Consider the following 23,255-nt stretch of genomic DNA (forward strand, 5'->3'; position numbering starts at 1 on the left):
TGACCAAGTTGACTGGCCATACCTTTTCTATACGCTAGACCAGTTTGGTCTGGGCGAAGTTTTCATAAGATGGGTAAAGGTTCTCTACAGTGTACCTCTCGCGGCGGTCATTACCAACGGGGTACGATCAAGCAATTTTAATATTTCTAGGGGCAGCCGGCAGGGCTGTCCCCTTTCACCATTGCTTTTTAGGTTGGTGATTGAACCGTTGGCAGAGGCCATTCGTGGGGATCTCAATATATCAGCTCCAGAAGTGGGGTCAAAATTACATAAGATCTCGCTGTATGTAGATGACGTTCTAATTTTCTTGACAAATCCAGCAGTTTCAGTGCCTCGCCTGATACAATGCATTCACGCGTTTGGCACTTTTTCAGGGTATAAGGTTAATTTTGTTAAATCAGAGGCTATGCCTATGGGTGATCTTACGAAAGAGTTAGCTCTTGAGAGTGACTATAGATTCCCATTTAGGTGGTCACAGGGGGGTTTTGTGTATTTGGGCATATTCATTACTCCAGTTCTGGATTGGCTGTTCAAAGCCAATTTTACTCAATTATTTGAAAAAAATTAAACAAGACCTCCAAAGTTGGGAGGCACTTCCAGTCTCATGGTTGGGTCGGATAGCACTTATTAAGATGAATATTCTCCCTCATTTGCTATACCCTACACGGATGCTCCCCCTGATTTTCAATAAACAAACACCCAGGAGACTGAACAGTTGGTTCAGCTCCTTTATCTGGCACCGTAAACGCCCCCTCATTAAATTAGCCAAACTGCAGTTGTGTCACCAATTGGGGGTAGTAGACTTTCCGGACATTAAAAATTACCAGTTAAGCTCGCTTTTGACCTACGTGAGTGATTGGGTTTGTGGGGACCCTCTTTCAATATGGCTAGATATCGAAGCCTCCCAGGCAAGGTGTGCCCCCTTACCAGTTTGCTGTTTTTGGACAAGGTGAGGACAGTTAGGGAATATTGCCATAACCCATTAGTCATCAATACTGTTAAAGCATGGAGGGCAATTCGGCAGAGGGAAGGTAATATTGGCAAAACATCTTTGTTTACAACTTTAGTGAGTATGCCGAGTTTTCAACCAGGTATGATAGATTCAGGATTTAAACGTTGGGCAACTAGAGGCATATCTTGTATGGGTGATTTATTTGAGAGAGATATAATGATGTCCTTCGATCAGTTAGTACGGAAGTACGAGTTACCTAATAGAGACCTCTTTCATTTTTTTCAAGTTAGGGATTTTATTCAAAAAAAGACCACACTTTTGACTGATCCCTACAAATCTGACATAGAAAGAGGGGTACTAATGGCTGAGAGTAAACTCTCTGGCAGTACCTTATATCACCAATTGGGAGGTGCCACCTCAGATGTGTCTGATCGACTCTGCAAGATGTGGGAAAAAAGCTGGGTGTTGAAGTTTCTTCAGAGGCATGGGAGGATATTTGGGAGAATGCCAGGAAGATGCCAATTTGCAATAGGACCCATGTTTTACAGTTGAAGATTCTCCACAGGGTCCATTTAGCCCCAGACCGTTTGTCAAAATTTAAACCAGGAGTATCTTCAGCGTGTCCCAAGTGCAAGGTCTGCAAGGGCACTCTTACCCATTGTCTTTGGTCTTGTGACAGGCTTCAAACATATTGGAGTGCTATGGTGGGTGCAATGGAGAGGATTTTAGGTGTAGGGGTGGAGAAGGACCCTATTTCTCTCCTTTTGGGCCTACCCATTGTACTTCCTGCAGACGCGCATAAGAAAAAACTTTTCAATATTCTTACATTCTATGCAAGGAAGAATATCTTGCTGGGTTGGATATCCGAAAAAACCCCAGGCCTGTCGGGTTGGCGGAATATTGTTATGGAGCATATTCCCCTGAATTTTCTCACAAATATGCTACACTACAAAACTGAGAATTGCATTGTTTTGTATTTGTTGTAATATTTAAAAATCTATTTTTTCTTAATAAAAATATATTATAAAAAAGATGTTAACTAGTATGGTGATGAAACGTTTCAAAACAAGCCTTCCAGCTCAGCGATCAATCCTACATCCAGTAGATAATATATTTTCACTTTCATCCTTGTTGCAATCATTGCCCCTCTGATGCAGCTGGGAGTTGTTTCCTCTTGAAATGTTCCACTGAAAATATCAGTATATATTAAATCTAGACATGGGCAGGTCATGAAGCAGTTGAGGTTGTGATTGGACTGTGTTTTTGTTTGCTCTTGAATGGCAATTATATAAGTGGCAGTACTTGCTCATTCACAAATATTCTGATCAGTAATTTCATTTCCCTTTCCTCATCCATCTCTTGCTGGCAATTGTGATGATGCCAAGGGAAAGTGCGGCCTCTTTATTTGTACCACTTGCTACCTGGTGGCCATGGCAGCAGTGAATCTAATCATCATTACCACTGAGGTCATATTGGGACAGCTCAGGTTTTTAACATTACCCACTATGTTTCCTGCAAATCATGCCTGTCTGTAGTGTCACATGTTTTCTGGCTCAGCAAGCAACAGGCTGCTCTGTCTGGTTCAGTGTCACTTTTACCTTTGGTTGATTTATGGCCATTTATTGCCAGAAGCTGAAGATGAGCTATTGTAACATTAAATGAAATCAATTTAGAACAGAAGTGAGGAGACATTTCTTCAGCCAGAGAATGGTGGGCCTGTGGAATTCATTGCCACGGAGCACAGTGGAGGCCGGGAAGTTAAATGTCTTCAAGTCAGTGATTGATAAATTCTTCATCTCACAAAGAATTAAGGGATACGGGGAAAGTGTGGGTAAGTGGATTTGAAATCCCCATCAGCCATGATCAAATGGTGGAGTGGACTCAATGGGGCGAATGGCATAACTTCCACTTCAATGTCTTATGGTCTTTAAACCGCAGATTTTGTTTCGTCAACAACGTATTCTTTTTCTTTAAAATAAAATATGCCCTTCTACTTTGTGTAGGAATCTAGAAGGATTGTTGATAAAATGCCATAGTTTTGTTACCGAAAGCCAATCTTTTATATTAATCATAGATGGTTTGCTTTTAACTGGCGAGATACTATATTAACACGAATTCTCCCATTTGCTCTAATTCTGCTCCTGAATGCTCTTACTGTCAGTCATATTTTGTTGGCTAATCAGGTTTGCAGGGGACTGAAGAGGCCCAGGAAAAGCGGGTATCACAGAGACCCAGCGTGAGAGAGCAGTGATTTTACTCTTCACCATATCTGGCAGCTTCATACTTCTGTGGGTGACTAATATTACAGATTTCACATATTCCAGAATCGCAGGCATTCATCTCAAAAATTATAGCTTATCTTTATAACGTTTTGGAGAATCTGGTTTGATGCTGCAGAATTAAAGTTGTTGCAAAAATGCATTTATTTATTTGGTGACTCAGTCCACGTGCAAAGAACAGGTCAAAAGTGCGGTGAAGCATTCACTTACAAAAATTATTGAATTGATTAATAAAGACATGAAATGATAAACAGGCAGTGTGTTTCTACTCCATCAGCCAATTGATATATATGGTGTATATGGGATGAAGCCTCCAGATTGAAGGCAGAAGGCGAAGGGGGCAATGGGTTGGGCTGGAAATGGGGATTGTGGCGCTGTGTTTGGAGAGCCACCTTGCAGAATGGCAGTGGCAAGAGCAACTACAGACACTTCTATTCGCTTAACATGACACTCTGCACCTTGCCGTTCTGAAACAAAGCAAGAGACTAAACAATGGGTTTGCTGATGTTACAGATCCACCATTCACGATAAAAGACACCTCCTTCCTTTTGATGGAGAGGGAGAGTGTGTTGGAGCAGTTGTCTTGGGGAATGATTAACGTCTGCGAAAGTGAAGTGCAACGGTTCGTGTGGTGATTCAGGACTCCAGATGGACGGAACCCATCCGGTCTGAGATAAAACAAAAGCCAACCAATAGTAACCAGCTGTGTCATATCTTTCAAGTTTGTGGGCGGCACAGTACTAATTGTGTCTGCATGGGTTTCCTCCGGGTGCTCCGGTTTCCTCCCACAATCCAAAGATGTGCAGGTTAGGTGAATTGGCCATGCTAAATTGCCCATATGTTAGATTAGGGGTATGGGTGGGTTGCAGGTCAGTGTGGACTGGTTGGGCCGAAGGGCATGTTTCCAAACTGTAATGTAATGTTAATGTAATCTAAAATCTAAGTTAGCTGATATCAGCAATTGTTTGCCGTCCTGCCTTGATCACAACTGAATATAAAACTGGACAAATCAATATCCTGACCATAACCTGTCAGGTTAGGTCAGTACAACAGAAAACTTGTAATCATGGTGTCATTCACTGAAATCTGGTTAGTGGAGAGTAAAGTTTATCATTAAAGCATAAAGCAATGCATTAGCTAAGGACGTTAGGAGAACTCATCTTCAATATATAGGACACAGTTTATGAAATCCAAAAACACTCTCTGTGTGGTGCAAAAGTCTCATTCATTTTCTGTCACAATTGTATATTTCAAAAGCGGAGAATGTCCTTTAAAAACAATGGATCAAAAGACTGTTTGCAATGAACTCTGAGGTCTTGTGACAAGAATAGCCAAAATAAAAGCTAGAAGCTCAGCTTTTAACAACATGCAGATTGCTGATGGCACACTGTAGTTCTGGAAGTTGCATGAAGTAATTTTCTAATAACGTGAAAACAGAATACTAGCAATGGTGGAGGTCTGACATAAGAAAAGAAAGGGAAAGTGTTGGACAAATTTAGAAATGTTATACTCTTCAGATCTATAAAGCGCTAAAACATTAACTTTGTTTGTCTGAATATGCTGCCACACAAGCTGAGTTTCTGTTGGCACTTTCATCAAAGAGAACTTGCTCTCTAAAAATTCCATACCCATTTCTTGAAGAGTAACCATATTGTTCTTCTGGTTTTAATCAAGTCAATTGAAAATTGATAATACATTTCTACTCTCTGAATATCTGAAATAAACATCTTTTGTTTTTGTTCTTAATGGAAAGCAAACCTCAATATTTACAATTCTAATCTTACATCAGAAATTTTCACGTTTCTTCTTCTATCAGATAATGGTACAAGAATTTTCTCTTAGCCCCTTCATAAATAACATCCTTCTTGAAGAAGGGGTAACGTGTCCTCAAAGTCATTAAAGGAAGATTTCTCAATCAGTGACTGAAGTACTGAATATCCAGCTCATAAAGAAAACCTCTGTGTCAACAGGACAGAAAGCGAATAATTTCAAAGATAGGAAGTCTGTCAACTCCTGTAGTCCAGCGAGCAGAATTGAATTGCGGTTCACTGATAATTCCCTCCCACCACACCCATACCCCACACCGCATATCCAACCCGAAGCTTCAGTCCTGTCTGCCTTTATGTATTGGACATGATCAAATTCCCTGCAAATATATCAAGGAGATAAGCAAGACATAAATGTAAGGTGATCTGTTTCAGATGCAACTTGATTAGTCACATTACTCAGCTCAAAGCAAAATAGTTTATTCTTGCAACCTGTTGACATACAAACAAAAGAAAGAAGAATTGGTCTAAAGTGAGCTCTATTGAAAGAATAATTGATTATTTCACTGCAGCAAGTCAACAAATATTCCAATATAATAACATCCATAAACACAGGCGTGGCAATGATAAGTTCAATAAAGCAGTTGGTCACACCTGCAATGTTTCTCCATTCCAGGAGGAAAGAACATCAAGAGAAAATTCTGACAGAGAGCGAGAATTCGAGTGTTTTAGAACATAGAACAATACAGCGCAGAACAGGCCTGTCGGCCTTCGATGTTGCAACAACCTGTGAACTGATCTAAACCCATCACCCTACACTTTCCCAACATCATCCATGTGCTTATCCAAGGCTTGTCTAAATGCCCCTAATGTGGCTGTGTTAACTACATTGGCCATGCCCTTACCACTCTCTGAGTAAAGAACCTGCCTCTGACATCTGTCGGAAATCAATCACTCCTCAATTTGTAGCTGTGTCCCCTCATACAAGCCGACGTCATCATCCAAGGAAAAAAGCACTCATTGTCCACCCTATCTAATCCTCTGATCATCCTATAAATCCCTTCTTCTCTCCAATAAGAACTGACACAAGTTCCTCAGTTTTTCTGCATGAGACCTTGCCTCCATTCTGGTAAATCTCCTCTGCACCTTTTCCAATACTTCCGCATCCTTCCTGTAATGGAACGACCAGAACTGTACACAATACTCCAAGTGAGGCCGCACTAGCGTTTTGCACATTTGCAGCATGACATCACAGCTCCCTCACTCAATCCCTTCACCAATAAAACCTAAAACACCTTATTCCTTCTTAACAGCACTATCAACCTGGGTAGCAACGTTCAGGGTTCTATGTGCATGGAGAGATATATGACAGCTTCCAAATCCTAACAATTATTGAAAACCAAACTAAAACCTTCGTTTTTTTTGGGAACCTGATTCCACCCGTTCATGGTGCATCCATTCTTCCAACTTTAAAAAGAAACACTGAACGCCTCACAAGCTGTTTACTTTAGTAGTTTCAAATGGGAAGCTTTATTCCTATGGCTCAAAGCCTCTCTTTAGAAACAAAACAGGATAAAATACACCTTTTGAAATCATACCGTTGTCACATTTGTTGTATCTATTTCTTTCTGTGTAGGAAGTCTTGCTAGCTAATCTCTAGAAGTATAATTTAGCAAGTAATTCAGCCAATCATAGTTTCTGTTAAGCATCGATTGAACAAAATGTGTTTGCAGTTAGCAGGTATTTACCTGCTGAGTGCACGGAAGTGTTGCACACTAGTTTTTGTCTGCGCTTGTTTGTTCATAAACTCGAGGATATTATTCAGCTTCTGCAAATTTTTCACGCTGCTGATGACCCAACGTTGTTTGTATTTTATTTCCAAAGTTTTCAGCCCATCGTGTTGGGACGCAACGCATTCTGATGAAAACATATTCCACGTGATAGTCATCATCTGAAGACACAAGAAATGAACGGAACACCCTCTGGAATGTCAGCGCTCCCACAATGAACTGTGACCACAAAGATTTGAGAACGAAGGTCAAAGTTCATAATCAGAAGCTGCAACAGGACAACTGGGAACTTCATGCTTGGTGCACAAGCTGCTTCAAACCGAATAGGATTAAAACAAGGGATAGAAATTTGGGAGGACATGTGAGGGCAAACATTTTGTTGCAGAGTGTGGTGGGAATATGGAACACACTCCCAATAGGTGTTTTGGAAGCATAACCACTTATAATGTTTGACTTTATAGGTGTACATTCTGGTAAATGTCCTCCACACTCCCTCAACTGTAGTGTTATCTCTCCTAAAATGCTGATTCCAGAACTGTAGATAACATTCTAGCAGTTTTTTAACTAATGTTTCAGACAGTTCCAACATCAATTCCCTGCTCTTAAACAGTAAGAGCACATATTCCACATGCCTTTTTAGTTACTTTATTTAACTGACCTGGTTCTTTGTGTCATTTAGTCTGCTTTAATTTAACTTCTTGATATGTGACCTTGCTGCTGTTATTGTGTACGCACTCCTTGTGTCACTTTAACAGAGCCTTTATATCCCCAATTAATCACGTTGACTTGTAGGCACTTTTAAAGCTATGCGTTTCTAAGTGTATTGCATTCAGGTTGGCAAATTAACATTCAATCATATGTAGTCCACTGTGCTTTTTTGGTTAAAACTATGTTGTTTTGGAGTCGCTGCGCAGAACATAATTGTTCATTGACTTCAGTTAATACCAGCCTCTCCGGGCATGAAATTGGTCCTCTGGTGAATTGCCACACTGCATTAATAAAGCGTGCCATGTTTTCAATCAGTTATTCCAATGTGTTTGTCAGAGTCCATCAATTAATTGACTGGGGTCTTTAACTTCACCAAGAAGAAGAAAAAATGTATTCTGGAAAATCAATGCTGTGGCATATAGATGACTACCTCTTCAAAGTGCAAGATTTTTATTACCCTTTACTGGCTGCTGTTGCTGTTCCTGGTAAGTGCCCATTTCGAGCTGCTTGACCACAGACAGCCGAATGCAACAAGGCAAACTAGCAGGGTACTGGAGAAATCTAGTACAATGCTTTCCGTTCTCAGGCATGACGAGGTTTAGGGGTAGGGGGTTATGTTGGAGGTATGCCAAACTTTGGAACAGCAATGGTTAGTGCACTGTGTACAGTTCCTTTTGCTGTAGTGTGGGAAAGATGTGATATAGAAAGTGAAAATTGCTAGAGAGGAGCATCAGGTCGAGAGCATTTGCACAAAGACAGCGGTGTCAAAACTTCTTCAGAATTTCTAGGAGCGAGGAAAAGGTTTGCTAATGACAAGGGAGGAGAGGGAAGGTTTGGACAAGTCACCAGAGATAGAGCAGAGAGCAAGAAAGACGGACCATCAAAGGCATAGATGATGATGAACCAGGAAGGTAGAAAAGTTGCTAATGGAGAGGATAATTCAGTGCAGTTGGGTTGAGTGTGCTGAAATCAGTCCATAAAATGAAAGGGTCTAGGGAGGGGTAAAGGACATGGGAGAAGGTATTCAGTCCATACAATTATTCAACACGATATTACATTCTGAAACTGCAGCGGTACCAAGGGCAAAATTAGGTATGATTACTCTAGTTACATTGAGCCTCAGTGGATGACTGTGACAGAAATGTTGGGCAAGGAACAAGGTGGTTGTGTTGAACTCACAGGAAACTGGAAGCGCAGGGTCATTAATATAAACAGAACACGAGTGATCTGCAAGGCATTCACTCAGTATATGTTTTAGTATGCTAATGCAGAATAGACTGCAAAATGTCCAACGTAGATAGTGCATTCAGTGACTTGCAGGGGAATCACTGCTTCACCAGGAAGATGAATATGCTTCAGTATTCACTAGAAACCAGGACCTTGTTCATAGTGAGAACACCGTGGAGCAGGTTAATAGGCTTGAACAGATTGATATTGAGGAAGCGAATGTGCTGGAAATTCTGGGAAGATGAATACTCCAGGGCCGGACCAAATATATCCAAGGTTACTATGGGCAGCGAGGAATGAGTTTGCTGTGTCTCTGGCAAAATTATCTTTGCATCCTCACTCTCCAGGGGAGTTGTATCAGCTGACTGGGGGGAGGCGAATGTTCAAGAAAGAAAATAGGGAAATCCCTGGGAATCACAGATCTTTCAGGCTTACATCAGTGGTAAACAAGATACCAGAAAGAATTCTGAGCGATAGGATTGATGACTATTTGAAAAAAAAACAGTTTTATTAAAGACAGTCAGTATGGCCTTGTGAGGGGAAGACCATGTCTCAAAAGCTTTATTGAGTCCTTTGAGGATGTGACCAGACAAGTTGAAGAAGGTCAAGCTGTGGATGTGCTGTATATAGATTCCAATAAGGCATTTGATGAGGTTCCCCATGGTAGGTATGGGACATAGGGAAATTTGGCTGCCTGGCTGCAGAATTTGCTAGCCAAGAGAGGACAGCGAGTCATAGTGGATGGAAAGTATTCTTGGAAGTTGGTGGCCAGTGGTGTCCCACAGAGTATTGATCCTGGGCCTCTGCTGCTTGTCTTTTTTTAATGACTTGGATGAAGAGTGGAAGGGTGAGTTAGTAGGTTTGCCGATGACACAAAGATTGGTGGTGTTGTAGATAGTGCCCAGGGTTGTTGCAGACTACATCAAGACAGTGACAGAATGCAGAGCTGGGCTGAGAAGTGGCAGATGGAGATCAATCTGGAAAAATGTGAAGTGCTTCGTTTTGGAAGATCAAACATGAATGCTGAATACAGGATTAAAGATAGGATCTTGGCAGTGTGGAGGAACAGTGGCATATTGGGGTCCATGTGCACAGATTCCTCACAGTTGCTATCCAAGCTGATAAGAGTTGTTAAGTCTATGGTGTTTTGGCTTTCATTAACATGGGAATTAAGTTTGAGAGCTGTGAGGTTACGCTGCAGCTCTATAAAACCCTGGATAGACCATCCTTGGAATATTGTGCCCAGTTTTCATTGCCTCATTATAGGAAGGATGCCAACGCTTAAGTGAGGGTGCGGGGGAGATTTACCAGGATCATGCCGAGATTGGAGGGCTTGTCTTATGAAGAGAGGTTGACTGAAGGAGGGCTTTTCACATTGGAGAGAAGAAGGAAGACAGGTGACTTGATAGAGGTGTATAATGTAATGAGAGGCACAGATAGAGTAGATAACCAGAGAGTTTTTCCCCAGGCCAGAAATGCTGTCACGAGGAACCTTAATTTTAAGGCAATTGGAGAAAGGTGTTGGGGAGGTGTCAGAGGTAGTACAGAGAGGATGGTAGGTGCGTGGAATGTACTGCCAGCAGCAGTAGTAGATTCAGAGACATTAGGGACATTTAATTGACTGAACAAACACATGGACGGGAGTTAATTGACGGATGTGCAGGTGATGTTGTATCTTAGATTAAGATAAATGCTCAGCACACCATCGCGGGTCGAAGGGTCTATACTGTGTTGTACTGTTCTGTGTTCTATGTTCCATATGAGGCTTTAGAAGTGCATCTTCTGGGACGGCATGGAGAGATGCCTTGGGTGTGTTGGGATAGAAGAGTGGACCACGTGTCCCAGAAAGTAAACTTACCGCAATCCACATGTTCTCGCAGACATCGGCACGCTGTGTCTTGGGTAATGTAAATTGTTGATAAATTGGTGCCGTAACTTTTTGTCTGAGTTGTTTGCAATCCTCCCGCAACATTGATTTTCTTTTTGCAAGAAAGACGATATTCAGCTGACTACAAACAAACTAACTTGTTCTGCACGATCACGTGGGATCATAGTAAATGATAGTTAGAAAGATAAATATAAGCAACTCACATTCTGGTCAATCTTCAGCAGAGCTTTCTCATTCTACCCAACAAAGATCGTAAGGCCAAAGCCACAGGAGCAAAGGCAGTCATTTCTGTGCATCTAGTCTACTTCAGGACTCAATGGGATCATACCTGGTATGATTATCTTCGGGTGCACTTGCCTGCCTTTCCCGCATTACCCTCGATTCCCTTCCAGACTCATTTATTTATTTCTTGAACGTGCTTAGTCACCCAACCTCGATAGTCCTCCGTGGCAAAATGAAAATGCACAAACTCTCTCCCCTCTGAGAGCATGAATTCCTCCTTATTTCTGCCTTAAACTTGTATTGCCAGTTGATGTCTTTGCTGCCGGACCTTGACTATTGTTTCCAAAACGGGACAAATACTCTTTAGCTAGCCTGTCAAGCTCCTAAAGCAACTTGATTGTTTCAATGAAGTTCCCTCTCATTCTTCTAAATTCCTGATTAGACGCCCAAACTACTAATCTTTTGTTGTAAGGCAATTCCTGATCGGAGCCCAGCAAGTGTTCACTGGACGGCCTCCCATGGCAATAAACCGTTCATTACGTTAGAGGACCAAATTGTTGCACAGATTTGCATCATTATTTTTATAGGAGGAAGTGAGGGCTGCAGATGCTGGAGATCAGAGCTTAAAAATGTGTTGCTGGAAAAGCGCAGCAGGTCAGGCAGCATCCAAGGAGCAGGAGAATCGACGTTTCGGGCATAAGCCCTTCTTCAGGAATGAGGAGGGTATGCCAAGCAGGCTGAGATAAAAGGTAGGGAGGAGGGACTTGGGGGAGGGGCGTTGGCAATGCAATAGGCGGAAGGAGGTTAAGGTGAGGGTGATAGGCCAAAAAGGGGGTGGGGGCAGAGAGGTCAGGAAGAAGATTGCAGGTTAGGAAGGTGGTGCTGAGTCTGAGGGTTGGGACTGAGACAAGGTGGGGGGAGGGGAAATGAGGAAACTGGAGAAATCCGAGTTCATCCCTTGTGGTTGGAGGGTTCCTAGGCGGAAGATGAGGCGCTCTTCCTCCAGCCGTCGTGTTGCCATGGTCTGGCGATGGAGGAGGCCAAGGACCTGCATGTCCTTGGTGGAGTGGGAGTGGGAGTTGAAGTGTTGAGCTACAGGGTGGTTGGGTTGGTTGGTCCGGGTGTCCCAGAGGTGTCCTTTGAAACATTTCGCAAGTAGGTGGCCTGTCTCCCCAATGTATAGGAGGCCACATCGGGTGCAGCGGATGCAGTAAATGATGTGTGCGGAGGTGCATGTGAATTTGTGGTGGATATGGAAGGATCCCTTGGGGCCCTGGAGAGAAGTAAAGGGGGAGGTGTGGGCGCAAGTTTTGCATTTCTTGCGGTTGCAGGGGAAGGTGCTGGGAGAGGAGGTTGGGTTGGTGGGGGGTGTGGACCTGACGAGGGAGTCACGGAGGGAGTGGTCTTTTCGGAACGCTGATACAGGAGGGGAGGGAAATATATCCCTGGTGGTGGGGTCTGTTTGGAGGTGGCGGAAATGATGAAGGATGATACGATGTATATGGAGGTTGGTGGGGTGGTAGGTGAGGACCAGTGTGGTTCTGTCCAGGTGGCGATTGGAGGGGTGGGGCTCAAGGGAGGAGGAGCGGGAAGTGGAGGAGATGCGGTGGAGAGCATCGTCGATCACATCTGGGGTGAAATTGCGGTCCTTGAAGAAGGAGGCCATCTGGGTTGTACGGTATTGGAACTGGTCCTCCTGGGTGCAGATGCGGCAAAGGCGAAGGAATTGGGAATATGGGATGGCGTTTTTACAGGGGGCAGGGTGGGAGGAGGTGTAATCTAGGTAGCTGTGGGAGTCAGTCGGTTTATAGTAAATGTCCGTGTTGATTCGGTCGCCCGAGATAGAAATGGAGAGGTCTAGGAAGGGGAGGGAGGAGTCTGAGACGGTCCAGGTGAATTTGAGGTCGGGGTGGAAGGTGTTGGTAAAGTGGATGAACTGTTCAACCTCCTCGTGGGAGCACGAGGTAGCACCGATACAGTCATCGATGTAGTGGAGGAAAGGTTGGGGGGGTTGCCAGTGTAGCTGCGGAAGATGGATTGTTCCACATATCCGACGAAGAGGCAGGCATAGCTGGGGCCCATGCGGGTGCCCATGGCTACTCCTTTCGTTTGGAGGAAGTGGGAGGATTGGAAAGAGAAGTTGTTCAGGGTGAGGACCAGTTCAGTCAGTCGAAGGAGGGTGTCAGTGGAAGGGTGCAGGTTGGTACGGCAGGAAAGGAAGAAGTGGAGGGCTTTGAGTCCTTCGTGATGGGGGATGGAGGTGTACAGGGACTGGATGTCCATAGTGAAGATAAGGCGTTGGGGACCAGGGAAGCAAAAATCATGGAGGAGGTGGAGGGCGTGGGTGGTGTCCCGAACGTAGGTGGGGAGTTCTTGGACTAAGGGGGACAGGACCGTGTCGAGGTACGCAGAGATGAGTTTGGTGGGGCAGGAGCAGGCTGAGACAATGGGTCGGCCGGGGCAGTCAGGTTTGTGGATTTTGGGCGGTGTGGGGTTGTGGGATTATGAGGTTGGAGGCGGTGGATGGGAGATCCCCTGAGGTGATGAGGTTATCTCAGTGAGTCCCTCTCTCACTGCACCCCCCAGGTCATCCCCTCTGCCCTGAAGCTCTTCACACCTGTTATCTCCGCAGTCAGGCATGTTTTCCTTGTTTCAGTAAATCTCTGTGGCATTGCATGATCATGTTATTTATGTATAAATTGCTTTTCTATTAAAATACGCACTGCTACCACATTGCATCGATGCTGCAGAGAATGCAGATTGTGCTCTCCGGGAGATTGCTGAGTTTCCAAAGTGTTGCTTGACATGTACCCATCCAGGTAAATGTGGAGTGTTCCATCATGCTCCTGACTTATGTTTTGTCAATGGTTCACAGGTAATTGTATCAAATATCAATAATCAGTGTGCATGGTATAAAATGGCCTTGGTTTATTACAATGAACTCAAGTCACTTAGAAATCACCCAAATGAGGAAAGCTGGTCACTACCATTACACTGAACAAATGTCATACAATGATGGGATCACACAATATAAAGGAGGCTCTTCTGTCTATCGATAGGTTAAAGGTAGTGCACCATAGGCATGTCCCGTTGAAGTCAACTTGGCAAAAGTGAGGACTGCAGATGCTGTAAACCGGAGTTTAGATCAGAGTGGTGCCGGAAAAGCACAGCATGTCAGGCAGCATCCGAGGAGCAGGAAAATCGATGTTTCAGGCAAAAGCCCTGTCCCATTGAAGGCAAGGGATAGGAAGGACAAGATTCGTGAACTGTGGATAACAGGAGAAATTGTACAACTAGCCAAGAGGAGAAGGGAAGTGTGCATAAGGTCTAGGCAGCTAAGAACAGAACGGACCCTGGAGGAATATTGGAAGAGTAGGACAAGTCTTAAACGAGGAGTCAAGCGGGCTAAAAGGGGTCATGAAATTGCTTTAGCAAACAGAATTAAGGAGAATCCCAAAGCATTTTATTCTTATATAAGAAGCAAGCGGGTAACTAGAGAAAGGATTGGTCGATGAAAGGATAACAATGGAAGACTGTGTGTCGAACCTGAGCGAATGGGTGAGATTCTGAATGATTACTTTGCATCAGTGTTCACTGAGGAGAGGAACATGATGAATGTTGAGATTAAAGATAGAAGTTTGATTAGTCTGGATCACATTGACATAAGTAGGGAAGATGTGTTGGGTAGGCTAGAGGTTATTAAGGTGGACAAATACCCAGGACCGGATGAGATCTATCCCAGGTTGCTGAGGGAGGCGAGAGACCCTGACAGATACAGTTGTGGCATCCTTAAATACAGGTGAGGTGCCAGAGGACTGGAGGGTTGCTCATGTTGTCCCCCTGTAGAAGAAGGGTAGTAGGGATATTCCGGGTAACGACAGACCAGTGAGCCTGATGTCAGTGGTGGGAAAGTTACTGGAGAAGATATTGAGGGATAGGATCTATTTATATTTAGAAGAGAATGTGCTTATCAGTGATAGGCAACATGGTTTTGTGTGGGGGAGATCGTGCCTTACCAACTTAATAGAGTTCTTCGAGGAAGTGACCAAGTTGATAGATGAAGGAAGGGCTGTTGATGTCATATGCATGGACTTTAGTAAGGTGTTTGATAAGGTTCCCATGGTAGACTAATGGAGAAAGTGAAGTCACATGGTGTGCAGGGTGTTCTAGCTAGGTGGATAAAGAACTGGTTGAGCAACAGGAGACAGAGAGTAGTAGTTGAAGGGATTTTCTCGAAATGGAGAAAGGTGACCAGTGGTGTTCCACAGGGGTCAGTGTTGGGGCCACTGTTGTTTGTGATATACATAAATGACCTGGAAGAGGGCACTGTTGGTATGATCAGCAAGTTTGCAAATGACACGAAGATTGGTGGAGTAGCAGAAAGCATAAGGGACTGTCAGAGAATACAGGAGGATATAGATAGACTGGAGAGTTGGGTGAAAAAGTGGCAGATCGTTTTCAATCCAGACAAATGTGATATGATGCATTTATGCAAGACTAATTCTAGAGCGAATTATACAAGGAACGTAAGAGCCTTGGGAAAAGTTGATGGGCAGGGAGATCTGGGGGTGCAGGTCCATTGTACCCTGAAGGTTGCTGCACAGGTGGATAAAGTATTGAAGAAGGCATATAGTATGCTTGCCTTCATTGGACGGGGTGTTGAGTAAAAGAGCTGGCGAGTAATGTTAAAATTGTTCAAGACATTAGTTCAGCCGCATTTAGAATACTGTGTACAGTTCTGGTCGCCACATTACCAAAATGAAGTGGTCACTTTGGAGAGGGTGCAGAGAAGGTTTATGAGGATGTTTCCTGGTACGGAAGGTGCTAGCTATGAAGAGAGGTTGAGTAGGTTAGATTTATTTTCACTAGACAAAAGGAGATTGGGGGGGACCTGCTTGAGGTTTACAAAATTATGAAGGGAATAGACAGGGTGGTAGAGACAAGCTTTTCCCAGGGTGAAGGATTCACTAACGAGGGGTCACGCTTTCAAGGTGAGAGGTGGAAAGTTTAAGGGGGATACACGCGGCAAGTACTTCACACAGAGGGTGGTGGGCGTTTAGAACATGTTGCCAGCAGAGATGGTAGAGGCAGGCACGGTAGATTCATTTAAGATGTGTCTGGATAGATGCACGTGTCACTGGGGAGCAAAGGGATACATATGCCCAGGAATTGACCAACAGGTTTAGACAGTACATTTGGATCGGCTCAGGCTTGGAGGGCCGAAGGGCCTGTTCCTGGGCTGTAAATTTTCTTTGTTCTTTGAGTCTGTAAAGACAAGAATAAATGATGATCTATACTACTCCCATGTTGTTGCACTCTGCCCATATCCTTGAATTGTATGACAGGAGAAAGTGGGGACTGCAGATGCTGGAGATCAGAGTCAAAACGTTTGCACTGGTAAAGCAAAGAAAGTCAGGTAGTATTCGTGTAGCAGGAGTGTCGACATTTCCTGATGAAGGGTTTATGCCTGAAAAAACCGACTTTCCTGCTGCCTGACCTGCTGTGCTTTTCCAAGGCCACACTTATAGACTTGAATCTTATGATACCTAAGGGCCCATCCAAATGCATTCTTTGAAAAAGGTGTTGAGGTTTCTCAATGACAATGCCCTCCGAAGTAATGTATCCCAGACACTGATCAAGCTCTGAGTGAAAATACTTTCCTCAGCTTTAAAACTATTTCCTTTACATTAAAACAATATTGCCCTGTTTTTGACTTTCGCTTCCTATCCAGCGGCTCTATGCTCTTGATATATATATACCTATCATAGGTCTGTCCCCAGACAGAAACTTCTCTATTTCAAATGAACAGCCCCAAAGGTATCAATCCTCTGTTTGTCACTGAAATGCTCCATTCCAGGAAACATCCTCCAGAATTTCCCCTGCAGCGCGCCCATTGCAAAGGTCTGTAGTATAGAGACCAGAACTGGATGCGATACTCCAGATGTGACACAACCAATGTCTGTGCAATTCCAATATATCTTTCCTGATTTTGTAATCTGTGTCTCAACTGAAAAAAACTAACTTGTTAACTTGTACTTCCACCCTTGTGGAAGTGTGGACAACCATTCCAAGATCCTTCCATTTAGTTTAGCTTTAAGGAAGGCAGGATGGTTCCGTCATTAGCAGAACTGCCTCACAGCACCAAGGGCCCACACGTTATGTGTGACTGTTGATGTTGTGTTTGCACATTCACCCCTTGACTATTCAGGTTTCCGGTGGGTGGGCACAGTCCAAAGATGCAGAAGGTAGAAAGGTCAGCCATGCTAAATCGCCCGAACGTGGATCAGCCAAGAGAAATGCAGGGATAAGTTAAGATACTCCTCAGAGATCTGTTTGTACACAATTAGGGGAGAAAGTGAGGTCTGCAGATGCTGGAGATCAAAGTTGAAACTTTATTGCTGGAACAGCACAGCAGGTCAGGCAGCATCCAGGGAACAGGAGATTCGACGTTTCGGGCACAGGCCCTTCTTCAGGAATGAGCAGAGAGTGTTCAGCAGGAGAAGATAAAAGGTAGGGAGGAGGGACTTGGAGGAGGGGAGTTGGAAATGTGATAGGTGGAAAGAGGTCAAGGTGAGGGTGATAGGTCAGAGTAGGGTGGAGGCGGAGAGGTCAAGAAGAAGACTGCAGGTCAGGAAGGCGGTGCCGGGCTGGAAGGATCCGGCTGAGACAAGGTGGGGGGAGGGGGGATGAAGAAACTGGTGAAGTCCAAGTTCATCCCCTGCGGTTGGAGGGTTCCCAGTCGGAAGATAAGACGCTCCTCCTCCGACCGTCGGGTTGTTGTGGTTTGGCGGTGGATGAGTCCAATGACCTGCATATCCTCGGTGGAGTGGGAGGGGGAGTTGAAATGCTGTGCCACAGGTTGGTTGGGTTGGTTCGTCCGGGTGGCCCAGAGGTGCTCCCTGAACACAATTAGCACAATTGTACACAATTGTACACAATTAGCACAATGGCTGGCTTCCATGCTCCACGCAATCTATGATGATTCCCAGTGTCCTGCAAATGTCATTACTGTCTGTTCTCAAGAAACAGTTACAAATTGTGTATAGGTCAGAATGTTACAAACTGATACCTTCTTTTGGTATTTTTATTGACAGTAAATAGTGTAACAATCGGGATCCTGTCTCGGAGAAACTGTGGTCTATCCAAATGTGTCACCCGTTATCTCGTGGCCATGGCAGCAGCAGATCTACTGGTTGTCATCTTCGACCTGATATTGAGGCAGATTCCAATCCGTTATCCACATCATTTTAATTTCTTTACTTCCATCCACATTTGCAATATACATGCTGTCATCCTGTATGCAGTCACGGATTGTTCTGTCTGGTTCACTGTAACTTTCACAATGGATCGATTTGTGGCTATTTGCTCCCAGAAGCTGAAACCTAAATATTGCACCGCAAAAAATGCAACTCTTGTTCTAGGAATCGTGACTGTACTGAGTTTCTTAAAAAATATTTTCTGGTATTTTATGTTAATGGGCCGTTATTTGCTCCTGAATACTGGCTGGTTTTGTTGGATTTCAGCAAGTAATTGGACCTCGCCGGTGTGGGCATCGATCGAGTTCATCCACTACATACTAACTACATGTGTCCCGTTTGTGCTAATAGTGATGTGCAATGTTTTCACAGTGAGGCACATCATCGTGGCCAGCAGAGCTCGCAAAAGACTGCAGGGTCAAAGCAACAGGGGGCCTCCCAGAGACACAGAGATGGAGAATCGAAAGAAGTCCATCATTTTGCTGTTTGTTATTTCAGGCAATTTCATATTGCTTTGGTTTGTCTTCATGTTATATTCCATATGGAACCGTATGTCAGGTTTGGAACTAACCCGTATGTTTCTACATCCCTTTGTACAAGAAATAGGATACATGCTTCAGCTCCTCAGCTGTTGCACAAATACGTGCATTTATGCTGTGACCCAGCAGAGGTTCAGAGAGCAGTTCAAGAATTTGATTCAATGTCCATTTATTTCTCTCGTTCAGTTCATTAGAATGTGAATATTTTATGACTTATACCAATCTCAGACAGGCCTGTGAGAAATGTTAATATTTTGAAAAGAATTGCAGATTCATGCTTACCTCCTTCACTGAGATCCTTTGTTGGTGTAACACTAAACAAAATGTAAAATTATTTTGAACAACAGGTGAATTCCTTGATGCTGTTCTGCAGTTACATAGAACCCTATCTGAATCTCACTCGGAATTCTATGGGCAGATCTAATCATCACACCTTAGAATGAATGTGCTGGCATTGGTAGGAGTAATCCTGGGTTTAAACGAAAATTACCTAAGTTATACAGAGATGTTATAGAGATTATCGAAATTAGGCTTGGTTTCTCCAGCCGTGTCCATGCCAAGGTGTGATATGACAGAAATCATCGAGATATTTAAAAGAGAACACATGAAATATAAACTGTTGCAAATGGACGTGAATTCTAGAACTGGGGGCACACTCTGAGAATTAGGGTTCGATCATTCAAGAGAGATGTTAAAAAGCACTTCTATGTCCAAAGTTTGGAACTCTCTCCCACAGTCCATAATCCTGAAGAAGGGGTGTGCCTGAAACGTCAACTCCCTTGCTGCTCAGATGCTGCCTGAGTTTTTGTGAACCATGCTTTGTCCGATTCTATTGTTCTCACTGAGCTGTATGTGTGGATAAAACGGGCTGTTTTTATCCTCTGTACTCACTTGCTCTTCTTATAAACTCGTTCACCAAGTCTGGCAACAGGCAAATCGACGTTATTATGGTTTTGTCCTCTGTCTCTCGCAATTTGAGCTAGACTACTATTCCAATGCAACACTTAACAAAAATTCACAGACCCCAACAGATCCAAAACCGCGATGCCCAGATATTAATTCAGAACACATCTCATTCATGCATTGACATCTTGGAACTTATACATTTCTGGATCTGGCTGGATCTCAATTTATTATAATGCCATTTTTGTGTTTCAATAACCTCATGGCTCTTTCTGCTCAAAATTTCATACATTCAACTAAATGAATTGTGCTCATTGTCTTAACAGTACAGTATTTGTTTAATGACCTGTGACAATAAAACCATATCTCACCCCGTTTCTCACTAGCCTTAATGCTGTGTTTATAAATGTTGCACATGAAAAAGTGAAACTCTCAAGTTATCAAATATGCAGCACATACTTGCATGAGTTCTATATTCCCAGAAATTGGCCAAAATGTTCCAACCACGTAGACTTATGTTTTAAATCGCCATAGTGTGCCGCCCTCTACGAAAAGGGGAGAGTATGAGAAGAACAGCTCCTTGGCTGGTGCTAGAAATGAAACAATGCTATTACCATCTATTGCACTGCAAACCACTTGTCCATCCAACTGAGCCAACACAAAGTAAAAGTCAGGGTTCAGAACATAGCGAATCAGTTGCTGTGCTGTTGTGAGCAACGAGGCTTCAAACTGGCAGCGGATCAGGTTTGGGCTTTCGCATGGGACGGGACAGTTAAGTGAGTTGGTTTAGCTGTTTGCTGTGGAGTCTTATTTTGACCGTCTGTTCCATTCAATGATTCTAAAGGGTGAGGTCACTGATGAGCGATCGAAACTGGATCATAAAATAAATTGTCTGCAAACGACAAATGGTATTGAGAGTGAAAAACAAACAAAAAATTTCAATTAAGCTCTGGTTCCTGGGTAGTTTTGCTTGACACCTTCTATGGTTTCCGGAAAGCAAAAAGGAACTTTGCAACTTTTAGTGAACCCATTAACAGATGGTGAGGCGAGCTGGGTTCCGCACGAACATGGTCACGTGCTGGTCCTGCTCCTGAAATCATCATTTTGGCTCCACATCAGAGGGGAGGGTAATGTCGCCTTTGGCCATTATATCAGGGTTTCTTAGAATTTGTACGTATGCCCCTGAATATATACACAAGTTGTGAAAGACTAACAACTCTGCCTGAAGGAGAAGATCATCAGTTTATGGTAGTGAGGGATATTCCCTTGTTTTTACAAGATTACAGCACTGGGTAGGGAAAATAGATGAAATTAGATCACGAAACCTCTCGAATGTTTCAGTATAGATGATACTGAGAGTAAAACTTCAGGGAAACAGTAAAGCTGGCCTCAATTAATAAAGGAAAACATAACGGCATACTATCAGCATATTGGGGCAAGAATGTACGATTTTCCCTGTGTAGGAAGAGGAGTGGTGCCGAAATGGAGAAATAAGCTGGAACACCATTCAGAGCTTTTCTTTGAGTAGATTGTATTGCGTTGTATTAGAGAAAAAGGTTTTGCAAAGAAGACTATGATATATCTCAATACTGTAATAGTAAAATGAAACAAATATTACCATTTGAGTTGGTTATAAAACTGGTGAAAACTGCAGACCCTGAAGCAACTTATACCAGTGAAAGGTGGGAAAGATTGTTTTGTCTGTATTCAGTATTAATTTGCAAATTCTCTGCAGCCTTAGGACAAGAACCAGAGGATTGAAGGACAGCAAAAATAGTAACACAAGACAACAAGATTGGGAGCGATAAAACACCCCATGTTTATAAAGAAGAGTAACTGGCTGGAACAATTTTTGAATATCTTCATAACAGGAAGGAACTGCAGAATAGCCTTTGAAGAGCTAGATGGGGGCATGAAAACGTTTTAGCGTGTAGGCATAACAAAACCCCTAAGGCGTTTTAGACTTATGTGAGGAACAAGAGGATGCCCAGAGAGAGAGTAAGGCCGATCAGGGACATTGGAGGGAACTTGCGTCTGAAGTGGGAGGCCATAGGAGAGTTACTTAATGAATACTTTGCTTCAGTATTGAGAGTGGCCTTGACGTTTCTGAGAACAGCTTGAAATACACTGATATGCTAGAACAAGTTGATGTTAGGAATGAGAATGTGCTGAAAATCACAAAAAAGCAGAAGGATAGATAAATCCCCTGGGCCAGACAGAATATAACCGAGATTACTACAGGAGATGAAGGAAGAGATTTCCATGCCTTTGGAGATTACCTGTGTATCCTCATTATTTACCTGAGTAGTGCCAAATGATTAAAAATTAGCAAACGTTATTCCCTTGTTCAAGAAAGAGAAAGGTGATAATCCAGGGAATTACATACCTGATAGGCTTACATTAGCAGTAGGCAAAATATTGGAGAGGATTCTGAAAGATAGGATTTCTGATTACTTGGAAAACCATAGATAGATAGAGATAGATAGCATGGCGCATTAAGTGGCAGATCATGCCTCACAAACCTTATTGAATTCTTTGAGGATGCAACAAAATACATTGATGAAGGTAGAGCATTGATGGCTTGTACATGGAATTTAGCAAAACATTTGATACAGTTCCTCATAGTAGGCTCATTCATAAAGTAAGGAGGCATAAGATACAGGGAAACCTGTCCATCTGGATCCAGATTTTGTTGGTCCACAGAAGACAGAGGGAAGTGGTAGATGAAAGTTGTTTGACCTGGAGTTCATTGACCAGGGGTGTTCCACAGGGATCTGTTCCGGAACCTCTGCTCTGTGTGACTTTTATAAATAGCTTGCATGAGGAAGTGGAAGGGTGGATTAGTAAGCTTGTCGATGACACAAAGGATGGTGGACTTGTGGATACTGTGGAAGGCTATTGTAGGTTACAACGGGACATTGACAGGATGCAGAACTGGACTGATAAGTAGCAGATGGTGTTCAAACTGGAAAACTGTGATTCACGTTGGAAGGTCGAATTGAATGCAGAACACTGGGTTAAAAGCTGGATTCTTGGCAGTGTGGAGGAACAGAGGGATCTTGGGGTCGATCTCGCTGGATCCCTCAAAGTTACTATCCAGGCTGTTAGGATTCTTCAGAACGCATAAGACGTGCTGCCTTTCATTTGTGGGGGGTTGTGTTTAGAAACCATGAGGTTATGCTGCAGTTCTATAGAGGCCTGGTTTAGACCACACTTGGGATATTGTGTTCAGCTCTGGTTGCCTCATTATATGAAGGATATGGAAGCTTCAGAGAGGGTGCAGAGGAGATTTACCAGGATGCTGCTTGGACTGGAGGACATGGAAAGAACGGTTGAGGAAGCGAGGGCTTTTCTCATTGGAGTGAATAAGGATAAGATGTGACGTGATAGAAGTCTACAGGATGTTGACAGGCACAGATTGAATGAATATTTGGAGATTTTGTCCCATGGCAGAAATATCTATCATGAGAACATATAATTTTAAGGTAATCGCAGCAAGGTTTAGGGGAGGGATCAGAACTCTTCTCTTTGCTCAGAGAGTGGTACATCATGGAATGCACTGCCGCTAGTCATAGTAAAGTATGATACATTACGGACATTTAAGTGACACTTGGATAGCACATGGAAGTTATGCAATGTAGGGTATATAGGTTAGTCCGATCTTAGAGTAGGATTAAAGGCCGACAAAATACTGAGGGCCAAAGGACCTGTACTGTATGGTACTA

At 43.3% G+C, this 23,255-nt stretch overlaps 1 pseudogene; it reads left to right on the forward strand.

The window, feature by feature from the left end:
* LOC148134939 (uncharacterized) overlaps positions 1 to 23,255 on the forward strand; it is a 112,438-nt pseudogene that overhangs the window by 84,137 nt on the left and 5,046 nt on the right.

This window comes from Chiloscyllium plagiosum, unplaced genomic scaffold (genome assembly GCF_037043375.1).
Source record: "Chiloscyllium plagiosum isolate Xiang-an unplaced genomic scaffold, Cpla_swu_hap1 HiC_scaffold_51, whole genome shotgun sequence".
Taxonomy (NCBI): Eukaryota; Metazoa; Chordata; class Chondrichthyes; order Orectolobiformes; family Hemiscylliidae; genus Chiloscyllium; species Chiloscyllium plagiosum.